The sequence below is a fragment of the Sapajus apella genome, unplaced genomic scaffold (assembly GCF_009761245.1).
Source record: "Sapajus apella isolate SASKATOON/1434 unplaced genomic scaffold, GSC_monkey_1.0 scaffold7, whole genome shotgun sequence".
NCBI classification, from domain to species: domain Eukaryota; kingdom Metazoa; phylum Chordata; class Mammalia; order Primates; family Cebidae; genus Sapajus; species Sapajus apella.
In genome coordinates this window covers 22,785,337-22,802,102 of record NW_022436947.1, presented here as the reverse complement: position 1 = coordinate 22,802,102, position 16,766 = coordinate 22,785,337, and the positions used below count along the sequence as shown (strand labels likewise).

Below are 16,766 nucleotides of genomic sequence, written 5' to 3'. Positions count from 1 at the left end.
TGCTATAGCTTAAACACATCAAGTGTGGTCTGGCTTCAGAACAGCTCCTTATAAGACCCTTTTTTCTTTAGCTGTTGCCTAGGACAACTCCTCATGGGACCTCAGTAGCTGCTCTGTTGTTCTGTCACTTACAATGCACCACTATGTACTCCTCTTGTGTTTTGGAATTAAATCTCCATGAGGGCTTGAAATTTTTGTTCCCTACTACCTGTAAAATGCCTGGTGTGCAGTAGATACTCAATTTGCTGAATAATAAGTGATACTTGTCAGGCACTGTTCCAATAACTTTATATATCTTAACCTCATGACCTTTGCACAGTCTTGATGAGGTAGGAATCATTTACGTCCTCATTTTAAGATCAGAACATTGAGTTGCTACATGGTTTAATGATTTGCTTAGGTTGCTGAGCTAGAAGACTGGGAGCTGGTGTATAAATCCATGCTCTCTGGATTTGAACCCAGCCAGTTGCCTTCCAGAATTTGTACCATGAACCAATATGTCATGCCATTTCTCTCATGAATGAATGTCTATCATCCTTGTAAGCGCTACCTTTTTTTTGGGGGGGGGCACAAAGCCTCACTCTGTCACCCAGACTGGAGTTCAGTGGCACACTTCAGTTCACTGCAATCCCCACCTCCCGGGTTCAAGCAATTCTCATGACTCAACTTCCCAAGTAGCTAGGATTACAGGTGCCTGCCACCATGCCTGGCTAATTTTTGTATTTTCAGTAGAGACAGGATTTCATCATATTGGCCAGGCTGGTCTCAAACTCCTGACCTCAGGTGATCCACCTGCCTTGGCCTCCCAAAGTGTTGGGATTACAGGCATGAGCCATTGTGCCTGGCCAGCTCTACTTTCAATGGCTCAGAAGGAAGATTTTCTTTCAATTTAAAACTTATAAACCACTCTTTTATTTAAGCATGTTTGTTTCACTTATTTCTAGTGCTAGGTGATATTGAAGAGCTAAAAGGGAGGAAAAAACCCAGACAATTCCTGACTTCAAGTCAACAAATATTTAATTTCAGCTATTATATTAATAAGCAAATCTTAACTGGAAGCAATTTTGTCTCCCAGGGGATATTTGGCAATGTCTGCAGAGATTTATGGTTGTCAAGACTGAGAATCAATACTGCTAAGTATCCTATCATACATGGGACAGTCCCCACTACAAGTAATTGTCTGGCCTCAAATGTCAATAGTTTCGAGGCTGAGAACTCTGATCTAGATTTTATATTATATGCTGGGGACCAAAGATGAAAAATATATTTTTATATTCTCTGCCTTAATTGAGCTCACAAATGTTTAGTTTCCCTACTCCCAGCCTTCTCAGTATGTAAGTAAGTGAGAGAACTCTCATCTTGCCATTAGCAGAAAAGGAGGGAGTGATAAACTGCCTACAGTTAGGGAGGGTCAGGGTGATTTCAGATAAAAAGGAACTTTTTGGCTGGGCTCGTGGAATAAGTAGGGTTTCTCTAGGTCTCCCAGTGAAAACTTAACCATAATAAAAAATTTATAATAGAGGCTAAAGCAAAACACCCAAGAATCAGAGGAGAGAGGAAATCATCACAAGGTTAATGTTAGTGGGGTAGATGAGATTTTAACCAGGTCCTGAAGGGTAGGTGTAATTTTGACATAGTACCTCTAATAAGAATTTAGGCTGGGCACCTTGACTCACACCTGTAATCCCAACACTTTGGGAGGCTGAGGTGGGAGGATCACTGGAGCCCAGGAGTTTGAGACCAGCTTTAGCAGCATAATGACATCCCATCTCTACAAAAAAAATTAAAAATTAGCCAAGCACATGCTGGTAGTCTCAGCTACTCAGGAGACTCCTGCCGAGGTGGGAGGATCGCTGGAGCCCAGGAGGTCGAGGCTTCAGTGAGCTGTGATTTTGCCACTGTACTCCAGCCTCACCTTGTCACAAAAAGAAAAAAATAAATTAGGTGGGATGAAGAACTTTGTGTATTTTATAACTGAATTTGTGTTGACTACTCATTGTGGAAAATGTGTACTCTAAAATGATACGCTGTAGTGCAGATGTGGTGCACAGATATTTGACCTGATTTTGCCAGCTCTGCTTCTCCATTACTGTTACATCTCTCGGAATATTTTTGTGAATTCTATCAAGTATTTCAATTCTTAGAATATTGTCAAGTTGTGAAGTACTTTTTGTGTGCAAATTTACTTTTCCTTTAAGAAGTTTAACAACAGAAAACTATTTAATACATACTAAATTTTAGGTAAACATGTAAATTTCCTTTAAGAAACCATATAAGTAGACTACTTTCCTCACTCGTGGACAGCTGGGAGGAATACATTTCTTCATGAATGATGTCTTCCCCTAACCAACTTAGAGTTATGGCATAAAGTTATGCAGATTTAGAGCACCCTTGTGGAGAGAATGATGCTGGCTAAACCATGTGCTTTGACACAAGTTTGTGTCAAAGAAAGGGCACATTTTTCTAATTTTCAAAGGTAAGTGGAAGTGACAGGTTGCCTTTTTTTTTTTTTTTTTCCTATCAGAAGCCCATCACTTTCTTGCATTCTTGCCATCCTCCTCCCCAAGGAGAGCATGTTTAGATAGCAGCTACTTCTCCAACATTGGTCTCCAAATGAGACACACGTGGGGCATATCTGAATTAAGCCTAGCTGATAAGAGGAGCCCTGCCAGGCTCAGCAGAGCCACAGCCAATACTCAAAATTAAGAAATAAATGTTTGGAGTTTAAACCACTAAGACTGTGAGATGGTTTATTGTCCCCAGCAAAAAGATGGCTAATAATAGAAATCATGGGGTCAGCTTGTCAGCTTAACTGTATGCATCTTGCTTGTGACATGCTTACCCCATGTTCATTCTCTAGAAATCAAGCCTCTCCCTACAAAAGATTATTTTACCAGCTGCAAGGAAAATCATTTCATGTGTTACATAGATGATGCTTTTATTCCACGGTCTTTACTGGGATGTAATGAATTATACGTTTACATAATCACTTTTTTGCTTTAAAAGAAATACCTTATATTTCTTTCATAAGGAGTTGTATTAGTTTGTTATTGTTGCTGTAACAAACTACCACATATGCAGTGAAACAACACAAATTGATTATCTTACAGTTTTGGAGATCAGAAGTAATAAGTGTATCTTGGAGCTAATAAGATATTGGCAGGATGTGTTCCTTTCTGGAGGTTTTCAGAGAGAATCTGTTTCCTTGCCTTTTCTAGCATCTAGATGCTGCCCACGATCCTTGGCTCCTGACTCACAGCAATTGCGTCACTCTGACCTCTGCTTCTGTCCTCAAATCTCTTCTGACTTTCCTGCCTCTTACTTTCACTTATAAAGATGCTGTGGTTACATTCAGTCCTCTTGGATAATCTATGATAGCCTCCTCCATCTCGAAACTCTTAATCTAATCATATCTTTTACATCTTTTTTTGCCTTCTAAAATAACATATTCCCAGGTCCTGGACATTAGGATGTGGATATCTTTGGCAGACCATTATTCTGCCAACCGCAGGTGGAGTGGAGTGGATTGAAGGTTACTCTCTGATTTTATTTTAAATTTTGAAACAACCTCAAATTTAGAGAAAAATTGTCTTCTCAATACAAATTATTTTCTGAGCCATTTGTGCAAGTGAGTAGCTGACCTCATGTTGTATCACCCCTAAGACTTTTGTATTTTCCACAAATAAGAACGTTCTTCTGTATAATCACAATATAACCGTCTAAACTGGGGAATGATTAATATTGATATAATACTAACATATACTTCTCAAATTTCATTCACATTTTTCCAAATGATCCAATAATGTTGTTTGTAGCAAGAGAATCAAATCAAATGTTGCCTTTGTCATGTGTATTTATTCTCCTTTGCTTTCCAATCTTTGGTTTTTCATTTTTATGACCTTGACACTTAGGGAATTATAAGCCAGTTGTTTGATTGAATGTTCTGATTTTGAGTTTGATAATTCTTTGATTGAATCTATGTTATGTGTGTTTGGTAAAATGATCCCAGAAGTGTTCTTGCATCCTCTTTAGTGCCTTATCATTTCAATTTGCAGTTTACTTTGATCACTAGATTAAGGTGGTATTGTCAGCCAGGCTTCTGCAACATAAAGTTGGTCTTTTCTCTATTTGTAATAATATGTATCTTGCGGAGAAGTACTTTGAAACAATGTAAAGATCCTGTTCCTCATTACATTTTCCATTTGTTTATGTGAACTTGAATTTATAGTTTCCTATTTCAATGGATTGTGTAACTTAATTTATTTGATGCTCACATTTTCCCAGAGTTGCATGTCTAATATGTTTTTGGTGAAAGACTGGACATTCTAGATAATATATTTAGCAACTCTGGCTTCTGTTTTATTTTTCTGAGGATTTTTTGTTTGTTTGTTTTGGAGCTTGATTGAAATTAAACTCTAAAATTTGTCTCTCCTACAATGTGGAGATAGATGCTGATGTCTCTACTGAGTTACTTTATTTTTATCCTTAATTATTATTTCTGTCTGAATCTGTTTTTTTCTGTGTCTAAAAAACATTGTGAACAGTTTATTATTTAGTCAGAAGTTAGATTCAGATGCTTGAAGCTTGTGTGGGCTGAGGAATGCACTTGAGATTGCAGCAAGTTCTCAAGTCTCCTTTGACTTTAACTTACTGGGTACTTTCTGGTCTCCCATTCACTTTAGTATTCAGCTAGGGTTGCATGGAAAGCTTAAATCAGTCCTTTTTTGGTGCTCTTATTTTCAGAATCTCTGTTAAATTTCTGCTTGATTCATTTCTACTCTTGAACCAGACCTTAGTCTAGAACTGCAGCCTTAGGCTAGCAAAGCTTCTGTTCTGACTGCAACTCTCAGACTGCAAGGCTCTGTGTTTTTACTCTACTTACTCTCCAAATCAAAGTTGGCTGTGATTGACAGCAAAGCAACTCATGTTCATTGTCAGTTCCAAACCAGTAAAGCTAATTTTCATTTTTTAAACCATATATTCAAATGGCATGCATAGAGCTGTGAGAAATAAGGTGGTGAACACTCTCACATTCCTTTTACCCCTCTTCTCATTTCATGATTTTGTTTCTTATATTATTTCATTAGCATTTAATTAATTATTATTACTTAGATGGAGTCTCACCCTGTTCTGGACTGAAGTGCAGTGGTGCAATCTCAGCTCATTGCAACCTCTGCCTCCCAGGTTCAAGTGGTTCTGCTTCAGCCTTCCGAGTAGCTGAGATTTCAGGCAGCTGCCACCATGCCTGGCTAATTTTTGTGTTTTTAGTAGAGATGGGGTTTCACCATGTTGGCATCAAACTCCTGACCTCAAGTGATCTGCCCGCCTCAGCCTTCCAAAGTGCTGGGATGACAGGCGTGGGCCACTGTGCCCAGCACTTTTTAACTTTTAAGTTCAGGTGCACATATGCAGGATGTGCAGGTTTGTTACATAGGTAAACATGTGTCATGGGGATTTCTTGTGCAGGTGATTTCATCACCCAGGTGGATACTAAGCCTAGTATTCATTAGTTATTTTTCCTGATCCTCTCTCTCCCATCATCCGCCCTCTGGTAGGCTCCAGTGTATGTTGTTCCTTTCTATGTGTCCATGTGTTCTTATAATTTAGTTCCTGTTTATAAGTGAGGGCATGCAGTATTTGGTTTTCTGTTCCTGCATTAGTTTGCTAAGGATTATGGCCTCCAACTTCAATCATGTACCTGCAAAAAACGATCTCATGCTTTGTAATGGCTCCATACTATTCCATGGTGTATATGTACCACATTTTCTGTATCCAGTCTTTCATTGATGGGCATTTCGATTGATTCCATATCTTTCCTATTGTGAATAGCACTGTGGTGAACATATGCATGCATGTGTCTTTATAGCAGACTGATTTATATTCCTTTGGATATATACCCAGCAATGGGATTACAGGGTTGAATAGTATTTCTGTCTTTAGGTCTTTGAGGAATCACCACACTGTCTTCCACAATGGTTAAACTAATTTACACTCTTAATAGGAGTGTAAAAGCATCTTTTTTCTCTACAACGTTGCCAGCATCTGTTATTTTTTGACTTTTTAATAATAATCTTTCTGACTGGTGTGAGATGTTATCTCACTGTGGTTTTGATTGAGTTTTTTTTCATGTGATTGTTTGCTGCATGTGTGTCTTCTTTTGAGAAGTATCTATTCGTGTCGTTTGTCTACTTTTTAATGAGGTTGTTTTTCTCTTGTAAAATTGTTTAAATTCCTTATAAATGCTGGACATTAGACCTTTGTCAGATGCATGGTTTCCAAAAATTATTTTCTCCCATTCTGTAAATTGTCTGTTTACTCTGTGGATAGTTTGTTTTTCTTATTTTCTTTCTTTTTCCCTTCTCCTCCTCCTCCTCCTCCTCCTCCTTTCTTCTTCTTCCCCTTCTTCCTCTTCTTCCTTCTTTCTTTCTTCCTTCCTTCCTTTCTCTCTCTCTCTCTTTCTTTCTCTCTCTTCCTTCTTCCTTCTTCTTTTGCTGTGCAGATGCTCTTTAGTTTAATTGGATCCCATTTGTCAGTTTTTGCTTTTGTTGCAATTAATTTTGGTATCTTTGTCATGACATTTTTGTCTATGCCTATGTCATAAATGGTATTGCTTCGGTTTCCTTCTAGGGTTTTTAAAGTTTGAGGTTTTACATTTAAGTCTTTAATCCATCTTGAGTTGATTTTTGTATAAGATGTAAAGAAGGGGTCCAGTTTCAATTTTCTGTATATGGCTAGCTAGTTATCCTCATGCCATTTATTAAATAGAAAATCTTTTCCTCCTTGCTTTTTGTCAGGTTTGTTGAAGATCAGATAGTTGTAGGTGTGTGGTATTATTTCTGTGTTCTCTGTTATGTTCCATTGGTCACTGTGTCTGCTTTTGTATCAGTACTATGCTGTTTTGGTTATTGTAGCCCTGTAGTATTGTTTAAAGTCAGGTAATGTGATACCTCCCATTCTTTTTGTCTAGGATCGTCTTTGATAGTTGGGTTCTTTTTTGGTTCCATATGAATTCTAATATAGTTTTTTCCAATTCTATGAAGAATGTCAGTGGTAGTTTAATGGTAATAGCATCGAATCTATAAATTGCTTTGGGCACTATGGCCATGTTCATGATATTGATTCCTCCTATCCATCAGCATGGAATGTTTTTCCATTTGTTTGTGTCATCCCTGATCTCTTTGAGCAGTGGTTTGTAGTTCTCTTTGTAGAGGTCATTCACTTCCCTTGTTAGCTGTATTCCCAGGTATTTTATTATTTTGCGGGCAATTGTGAACAGGAGTTCATTCATGATTTGGCTTTCAGCTTGTGGGATTGTTTAAACTTTAGCCCATACCAAGGTATTTTTAATGTGGACTTAAATAAAACTTACATCAAAAAAGAGACTGTATCTTCTTAAAATGCCTAAATTCTAAAATATTATTGAGAAGAGACTTAGAGGCTCAAAATGTCTGGCTTAAATTTTACTCTCCCATCTCCACATTGTGAAATATTTTAGAACATGGACATTTTACAGAATGAAAACAATATTCACTCTAACTTGGTACCTTAATTAGCAACATTATAGGGCTATGCTGCTATAAAAATAAAGAGATTAGGTGGAAATCACTGGAGACATATGGTGATATATAAGATGCACAATAATCCCTTTTTGGAATGAGACTATGACCATTGATAACAAAAAGCAGCTGTTGGTTCCATTCATTTGAAAGTCACATATGGATCATTTATTGTGGCAGACAGTATGTGGGAGCAGTGGACATAGAGGTCAGAGGACCTGTTATATACTGAGTCAAATATTTTCCCCATGTTAGTGTATATAATCAGTAAATACATAAACTCTTGCTGAAAAACATGCCTAAGAAGCTAATAACACTCTTTGCCTCAGAATTCACTATATTTTCAAACATGATAACTTTTAACATTTTGATATAACATTTCAAAAATAATTCTAAGGACATTTTTGTAAAAGAATCCATTTTTGTAGAGATGAACTTTTTTGTATTGGATAATTCAAGACTACTGTAAATCAGCAACTATACTATTAAAAGTATATTATTGTTATTGGACCTGGTCATTCCACATCTTGGAATATATTCTAAGAAAATGACTAGAAAATAAGGCAAATATTAATATACACTGATGTACATCACAGATTTATTTAAATATTAGCAAAAGTTTAAAAGCCATTTGTGTTCAATTATAGTGGTTGCCTTGGACTTCTAGAGTGAGATAATCTTCTCCTAATGTTAAATCTAAAAAATAAGTTTCTTGCACTCCTGCTTGCTGGCCAGCATCCCTTTGTGATGATTCTGCTGATTCATTGCTGTTCTTTACTGAATTTAATTTGCCATTTTCTTTTGAAGCATTAGAAAATATAAACAAAGGAATATAAAATAAAAAGCATCCCCAATCCTTTAACTTAAATGTAACTCTATTAATATATTATATATAATCAGTATAACAATATACACATCACATATCTATATATTTATCTATATAGTATATGTCTATATATTGTATAGATAGTATAGTGTGTTTGTATAAATATATATATATATATGTTTGTGTGTTTAATAATGGGGTCATATTTGTTTTTGAACCTACTTTTTTCACTTAGCAGTTTGTTACAAACAGATTTCCAAGTCGTGAAACATTCTTTTACAACAAAATTATAATTCCTATATAATATTTAATGATATGAATGGATATGCCACTATTTAGTTTTAATAATCTTATGTGGCAAACATTTAGGTTATTTTCAGATTTTCACTATTATAAATAACATTTTGCTAAGTCTTTATATACACACAACTTTGTATACTCATCCAATTATTTTCAGAGGGTATAATTCTAGAAATGCTTTCTCTGGATAAACAATGAATGTTTTAAAGCCTTTGATGCTCCTAAATCACCTCAGAAAACTTGGGATCAATTTATTACATACTTTCTAAGAGAATACATTTACTTACCCATCACCCTTGCCTGTGCCTCTTTTCTCAGCCGGCAGCACTGGTTATTAGCAATCTCCAAAATCTACCAGTTGGATACTGGTGGTGGGGGAACATCTTCATATTTATTAGCCATTTGATTTCCTTTTGGGAGAATAATATAAAATGCCTGGCCTATCCTTTGCCTGTTTCCTGTTTTTTTTTTTTTTTCTTAATGACCTTCATTAATAGTTAAAATGTGGAGACTACAAATACACATTCATATGCATTTATTGCATATGTCATAGTATGTAGTTGATTTAACTTTGGTTTAACAGATTTTTTCAGTGATTTCTTACAGCAATAAACTCCACCCCCAATAATATATTTATCCTTTACCTAATTACTACAGATTTGCATAGGTTCTCTTCACAGGACCATTAATATTTCTCTTCTAGACATAGTTATTATTTATAAGTGATTTCAATCTTACAATCTAGACTGTTTTACTCACAGAGTTGCTTATGGCACATTTTTGTCTTATTTACACCTATTTCAATGAAAAATAATTGTGCACCTCTTATTTAATCCCTACAGTTAAGAAAGATTTCCTTTCTATAACCTTTCATTTCTTTTTTCTTTTTTGCCATGCTTTTGATTCATAAACAATAATAAGGTAATAGGAGTATCAAAAAATTTTATTCTGGATAAGATTAAGATTTGAGGTGCTTTTAGAATATTTTATTTGGCATTTGCTTCATTTGTAAAAAAAATGCCTTAATAACAAAATCTATAATTCTATAAAATATTTGTTCTATTGTGCATTTCCAGGTGTAACGATTTGCCATCTAATGGACAATCTTAATGCCGCTCAGTTTTGCAAAATAAAGTTTCCAATTTGATCTTTTCACAATATCTTGTAGGGAGAAAACATTTTTTCCAAGTTTTCAAGTTTTAAGCTATTTGAGTAAACAGGGATCCATAAATCAGTTCTGATTTATGAAAGAGTTGTCATTTTGAATGAACTTGTATTCTCTTCCATATCTACTACATTTCTTAGCACCTAGTAGGCACCTATTAAAATTAAATATTTATTGAATGGAATATTTGTTGGATGAATGAATAAAATGTTTAGTGAACTATGTGTGTCTTTCAGTTGTTGGAGCATTTACAATTTTTATACTTCATTATTTCTATTTAGTAGAGTTAGCAAGAGGAAGGGCTAGAAGTCAGAGGACTTATTTAGTTATCACCACAGAATGTCTATGTTAAATGACCAGTTTGTGCATCTAGACTACATGTAAATGTGTGTTGACTGATTTGCTTCTTTTGAATTTTTTCATATTCAGGGTTTTCATAATTCATGGACATAGTGATTGGAGTTATAGTGAGTTTACTAGGAACAATTTCATTTGGGATTTTGCTGGCATATTCAATTAGTGGGGAACTTCAAGTAGAATCTAGGACAACTGATTACCTTCAACAATTAAGACAATTGAAGGTACTGGAAAGTAAGGTTAATCAGTGCATGCTTTAGAACTCTGTATTCACAAAGGGAAGGCAAGTGTTCCATTCAACAAATACTGAGTATTCGTTATGTGTCAGGCATGTATTATACATGACAGTACTAAGGTAAACAACATCTCATGGTCTACAAGATTTTTTAGCTAACTGGAGAGGTAACATTGAAAATCTCTTACCTTACCTTCTTCTTTGAGAAATTATGTTTTAGCTTTTATGATTCCCCAAGCCTTGTGCTTTAGGCAGACTTATAAAATGACACCTTGTGACCTATGCCTTTATGTATTCTTCCTTTGAGTGTGTATGGAATATATGATGAGGTCATTACCTCTCCTGTAATTACCTTAAATGGCAAAAGGGAGATTAACCTGTTTGGGTCTGACCTAATCACATGGGCCCTTTAAATCTAGGTCCATAGTTCAGGTACAGAAGTCAGAGATGAAAGTATGAGAAAGATCTGAGGTAAGGGAAACTCTCTTGTGCTGGCTTTGAGTATGAAGGAGCCCAAGTGGCAAGATCTGAGGGTAGTTTCTAGGAACGAAGAGCATCCCCTGAGCAACAGCCATCAAGAAAATAACCCTGCAGATACAAATTATTAAATTTTTTCAGCACCTAAATGAGCTTGGAAGAGAACTTTGAGCACTAGCTGAGAAAGTAGCTTGTGGACAACTTGATTTGAGATCCTGGGCAGGTAGCCCACCACCTTGTGCCAGGGCTGCTGATACATAAAACTTTGAGTTTATCAATGCTTTATAGCTTTCAGTATATAAATTTTTCACCACCCTAGCTAAGTTTATTCTTTTTGATGTTATTACAAATGGAATTGTTTTCCTAATTTATTTTTAGGCAACTGGTTGCTAGTATGCAGAAATGTAGTTGTTTTTTGTATATTGATTTCATATCCTGCAACTTAACTGAATTTATTAATTCGAAGTGTTTTTTTGTGTGTGTGTGCAGTCTTTAGAGTTTTCTATTTAGAAGATTATGTCATATGCAAACAGACAATTTTACTCTCTCCTTTCTGATTTAGATGCCTTTCTTTCTTTCTTATTGTCTAATTCCTCTGTCAAGGACTTCAGTACTTTGTTGAATGGAAGTGGTGAAAGTGGGCGTCCTTTTCTTGATCCTGATCTTACAGGAAACGTTTTCAGTTTTTCACCATTGAGAATGATGTGAGTGACAGGCTTTTCAAATATGGCCTTTATTATATTTAGGTAATTTCCGTCTATTTCTAGTTTGTTGAGAGTTTTTGTCATGAAAGGGTGTTGAATTTTGTCAAAAGCTTTTTTTCCCTGTATTCATTATGAGGGTCATGAGAGTTTTACCCTTAGTTCTGTTACTGAGCATGGTTGTACTGATTGATTTTTGTATATGGAACCACTGTTGCATCCTAGAGATAAATCCCACTTGTCATGATGTATGATCTTTTAATGTGGTGCTGAATTAATTTTACTAGTATTTTGTAGAAAATTTTTGCATCTACGTTAATCAGGCATGTTGACCTGTACTTTTCTTTTCTTGTGTTGTTTCTCTTTGATATCAGGGAATGCTGGCTTAATGAGTTTGCAAGTGCTCCTTCATCTTCTATTTTGGGGAAGAATTTGAGAAGGGTTGACATTAACTCTTGTTTAAACAAGTGTTTAGTAGAATTCACTAGTGAAGCCATCTGGTCTTAGGCTTTTTTTTTTTGTTGAGTTGGTTTAGATTACTGATTCAGTTTCCACATTAACGTAGGTCTGCTTTTTTCCTTGAAATAACCTGCTCAATCATTAACAAGAAGTGTATCTGGAGATAGTTGCATTACTTTTTGTTTAATGTTGATTATGTCCCTGAAAACTCAGGCATAAATTAAAAAATAAGGTAAAACATATATGTTTAAAAATCTATGTAGTCTATGTAACTAAAATATTTGAGGAATGCTGGATTTTCAAAGAATGTATACATAATGGAGATTCTGAAGAAAATGAAACTGAGCCACCCACATCAAGTGTCATTTTTCTTCTTATTAGAAGCATATGAGATTAATAGACTACAATGATTATTATTTATAAGTATGACAAGCTAAGAATTCTATCCTGCTTTTTGGAGATTGACCATTCAGAGACAATAAAGAAGGGGAACATGTGTTTTATGAATCATCCTTGTTTATTTTTATGTTTCTTAAAAGTTAGTAAGAAACTTCTTCTTTCTATCTAATTAAGATAAATTTAAGATGTAATAGAATGTCACAACGGATTTCTGATTTGTGCTTCAGGTTTAGATATCTGTACCCTACCATTCTTTTAGTCACATACACACATACTTGTTAGAAGAATCATCCAACTTTATTCAAAAGACTTGAGTGGACACTGAAGACCTTCATAGCTAAGTGAGCCACCCCTACTCTGGAACTCAAAACTATTGGGATTGTTGAAGAATCTGAATGCCAGCAGAAGCCCTGAAGTCTTATGGGAAATGTTGGTCTTCTGATGCCCTGGAATGTTTCTATTATTATTATTAAAGTATCAAAGTATGATCTTAAGGAAGACAAAGTATAAGAATAGGAACTTGGAAGGTGGGAGTTCAGGAGGCCACTGGAATTTTATTAGTTAATTGCTCCTATATATAATGGGATAGCAAAAATTCCTGAGAAAAAGCAACAGTTGGGGTAATGCACTAGAAAAGGAAAATAACAACACTTTCCTTTGGCCTCTCTCTTAATAGTGAATCTTTCTATACATTAAAGGGCCTGACTTGTTATGGTGATAGAAGGCACTGAATTATAAAGAAATTGGAGCTGATATATAGTATAGATACACATTTGCTTTTCGAATTTTGTGAAAATTTCCTCCTGTGAGTCAGGCATAGAAGCTGCCTAAGTGCTGATAGATACTATAAGAAAAAAAAAAAAGTTGTGATATTCTATTAATTGAATTTGTCTCAGTATTGTTTACATTGTTCCCAAATCTCAGATGCTACAAGTGAAAGAGCCTTTTAACAGTAATACTGTCAATGATTACATATAAAAATATTTCAAACCTCACAAAATTGACAATGTATATTAAAAACCTATGACAAGATAAAAGGCATGATTGCCATGCTATGAATTCTGTAGACAGTTAACAATCTCTGAAGAACTGTGGAAGCAAAAATAAATTATCTGGTACCTTATCGGGCCCATAAGGTGTAAAAGCTGCCATAAGAAGTTATATTATGAACATGTAATTCTCTAACAGTCTTCAGTTAATAATGTGTTAGTGTCCAAATTGTTCATAGAAAAAGACTACATGCTTTACATCAGGTTTTCCCATTTTACAATTTGTGGTGGGAGTAGTGTCTAGGATCACCAAATTATTCCAACATAGGCAGTATGGAAGTAAAAACTTTGCGTTGTGTAACAGAAATAAGTACTTGCCTAGAGGGTCAGGAAATATTTCCAATTAGTTCTATCACAGAGAAATATGAACAAAAATATTCTAATCTTTTGCGCCTAGGTTTCTTCATCGATTAAGAGTAATAGAACTTAGTTTCACTAAAACGAATGTGAAAGTAAATAAAAAGGAATAATATAGCTTAGAACTTAAGATATTTAAGATATCATCTTTAAAATTTTTTCACTGTAAATAAAGTATATGAGTTTTTACAAATGATAACCTTATGGATCACTCCTCCGTATATATTGAAACATACTCTCCATCACTGGAGGGTGTGATCCGAGGGAAACTACAACAAAAGTAGATATTTTCTCCTTGTTTTCATGTCCCATTCCTCCTAAATGCTTGAGGTCTTTGTAATGTCATTTGCCTAGTACGTCAAATTATGCTACAGTGGTCTAGGATTTAAGCACTTCCTAACTTCTACTAGTTAACTCTTTTTCTCTTCAATAGAGCTCTGTTTTCGTTTAGGTGAAATTGACTGGTAGTGGCTTACAATTAATATATTTATCCTACAAATATCTTTAGTAATTAATATAAATTAGTTATTTCAGAGGGCTTTAAAGAATGATATTCCATAGTGTTTAAGATAAAGTTTTGTAGACAGATATCATCTATTCAAATGTCGCTACATTTAGGTGTATACCTACTCTGTCTTTGCAGGTTCCATGACAAAGTCTATGGTTGTAATATTGTTTCTAACAAGGCTAGTAGAAAGAAGTTACTATAGAATCTCTGGTTAACTTTTGCTCTCTTCCTATAGAAAGGCATAAAAATAGCTGAAAAATATGTTTGAGAGTGTGAATAGGTGATGGTGGGGATAGAGGACTGTGGAAGGGAGAAAAATGCAAAGATATTTTTTTTCAAAAAGCTGCCAGTGATTATGGTGTAACAAATTTTCCCTGTCCTGCTACCCTGCCCATGGATTTTGAGAATCATTAACTAAGAGGCTACTTGAGAAAAGGAGCATTCTACTATCTAATTTAGACACAGAGAAAGAGGACAAAGGAAAAAAGAAAAATAAAAACAGATTCTTATAGAAGTAAAAAGTATATTACTCTATTCTTGCATAAAATTCTTACTTTGATATTGGGCTGGAAAGATTAAGTAATCATGTGACTTTTTCAGTATTTCTTAGGTTAAAATATACCTAACTTTTACATTAGTATCTTTATGGATGTTTCTAATGTCAGGATTATTGAAACCCACACATAATTACAAAATTTTATTTTAAATGATATTCTTCATAGCCACCCTTTATATTCTTTTCCTATAGTTTCTGAAAAATATTTGATTGAAGGTTTATATTTTTCACCTATTGGCACATGATCAAAAACTAGGCAAATGTAGGTTGCAGCATATGACAACTGATGACCCAGACTTGAAAATTCGAGCTTTTGTCTACATATAAGTCTAACTGTAGTAGACTGAAGTATATTTCAGAAATACCTTGCCACCTCCTTGATGTGAAACTTGGTATGATCACTTGCTCTGATCAGGATTTTGGAGTGTAGATGACACAGAGCAGAGCTTCAGTCAACCTGCAGTGGACATCTAGCATGGGCATAAATAAACCTTTATTGTCGTAAGCCACTGAAGTTTCTTTAGCCATATCAAAATACAGTCTATCTTGACTTATACACTATCTTGAGCTTTGTGTGTGTAATAGCAAAATTATGTATCAGAAGAATAAATGTCCTTGTTCTTCCTTAATTTTAGAGGTAGATATAGTCAATGAGAAAATAAAGCTTAATACCACCAAAGGAAATCAGTTTGTATCATTTTGAAGCAACTTATTTGACATTTAAAGAAATATCTTAAAAAATAGGCAGGAATTACAATGATTCTTTATGTTCTCACACAGAGTGGCTAATTAGAAATATTAAAAATAATGGCGTATTTAGAGAAGTAAAACAAATTCATCACCTTTGTGAATATCATATTTATGTACATTTTCTGTGGTAAATATTTTACTTCCAACGTATTTGTGTATCAGAAATGACAGGAAGATCAAAACAACTTATGAATGGCTGTAATTAAGAATACTTGACTTTTGTGAAAATTTAGAGATCAAAAATATTTTTTCAACTTGGCTTTTATGTGTGGCAGAAGGCAGCCTAAGAAAAAAGAAAGTTAACCCAGAGAGCAACCAAGAAAGAAATTACAACAGACCTCTTTTTAGAAGTTATGCAACCCGGAAGACAATAGAGGGCACCATCTTAATAACACAGATTGAAAGAAAAAAAGTAAACCCTGGAATTATATACCCAGTGAAAATATCTCTAAAAAATGAAGGTGAAAGTCTTTTTTACACAACAAAAAGCAGAAATAATTCCTTTCCAGCAGACATGAAATGTTAAAAGAAGTTCTTTAGGCAGAAGGAGTATGACAAGAGATGGAAAGTTAGATATGAACAAAGAAAGTATTGTGGAGGCCAGGTGCAGTGGCTCGCACCTGTAATCCCAGCACTTTGGGAGGCCAAGGCGGGCAGATCACCTGAGGTCAGGAGTTTGAGACCAGCCTGACCAACATGGAGAAGTCCTGTCTCTACTAAAAATACAAAATTAGCCAGGCTTGATGGTTCATGCCTGTAATCCCAGCTACTCAGGAGGCTGAGGCAGGAGAATCGCTTGAACCTGGGAGGTGGAGGTTACAGTGAGCCGAAATTTTGCCACTGCACTCCAGCCTGGGCAACAAGAGTGAAGCTTCATCTTAAAAAAAAAAAAAAAAAAAAAAAAAAAAGAAAAGAAAGGACTGTAGAAATAGCAAATGTAAGAGGAATAGGAAGTTTACCTTTTAAAAATTAGTAATATATATAAATATGGAGATACAACATGTATGAAATAAAGGACAAAGCAGGAAAGAAAACATATAGAAGTATATTGTTTGAAGATTCTTATGACAC

General features: G+C 35.0%; 1 protein-coding gene across 1 annotated transcript in view; it reads left to right on the top strand.

Annotated features, from left to right (window-relative positions):
• Positions 1-16,104, top strand: part of ANKRD7 (ankyrin repeat domain 7) — a 34,660-nt gene extending 18,556 nt beyond the window's left edge. Inside the window, exon 7 of the mRNA XM_032276188.1 lies at positions 11,520-16,104. The gene's annotated coding sequence lies outside the window, so the exon portion shown is untranslated. The remainder of the gene's footprint in view (positions 1-11,519) is intronic.
• Positions 16,105-16,766: the final 662 nt, after the last annotated feature.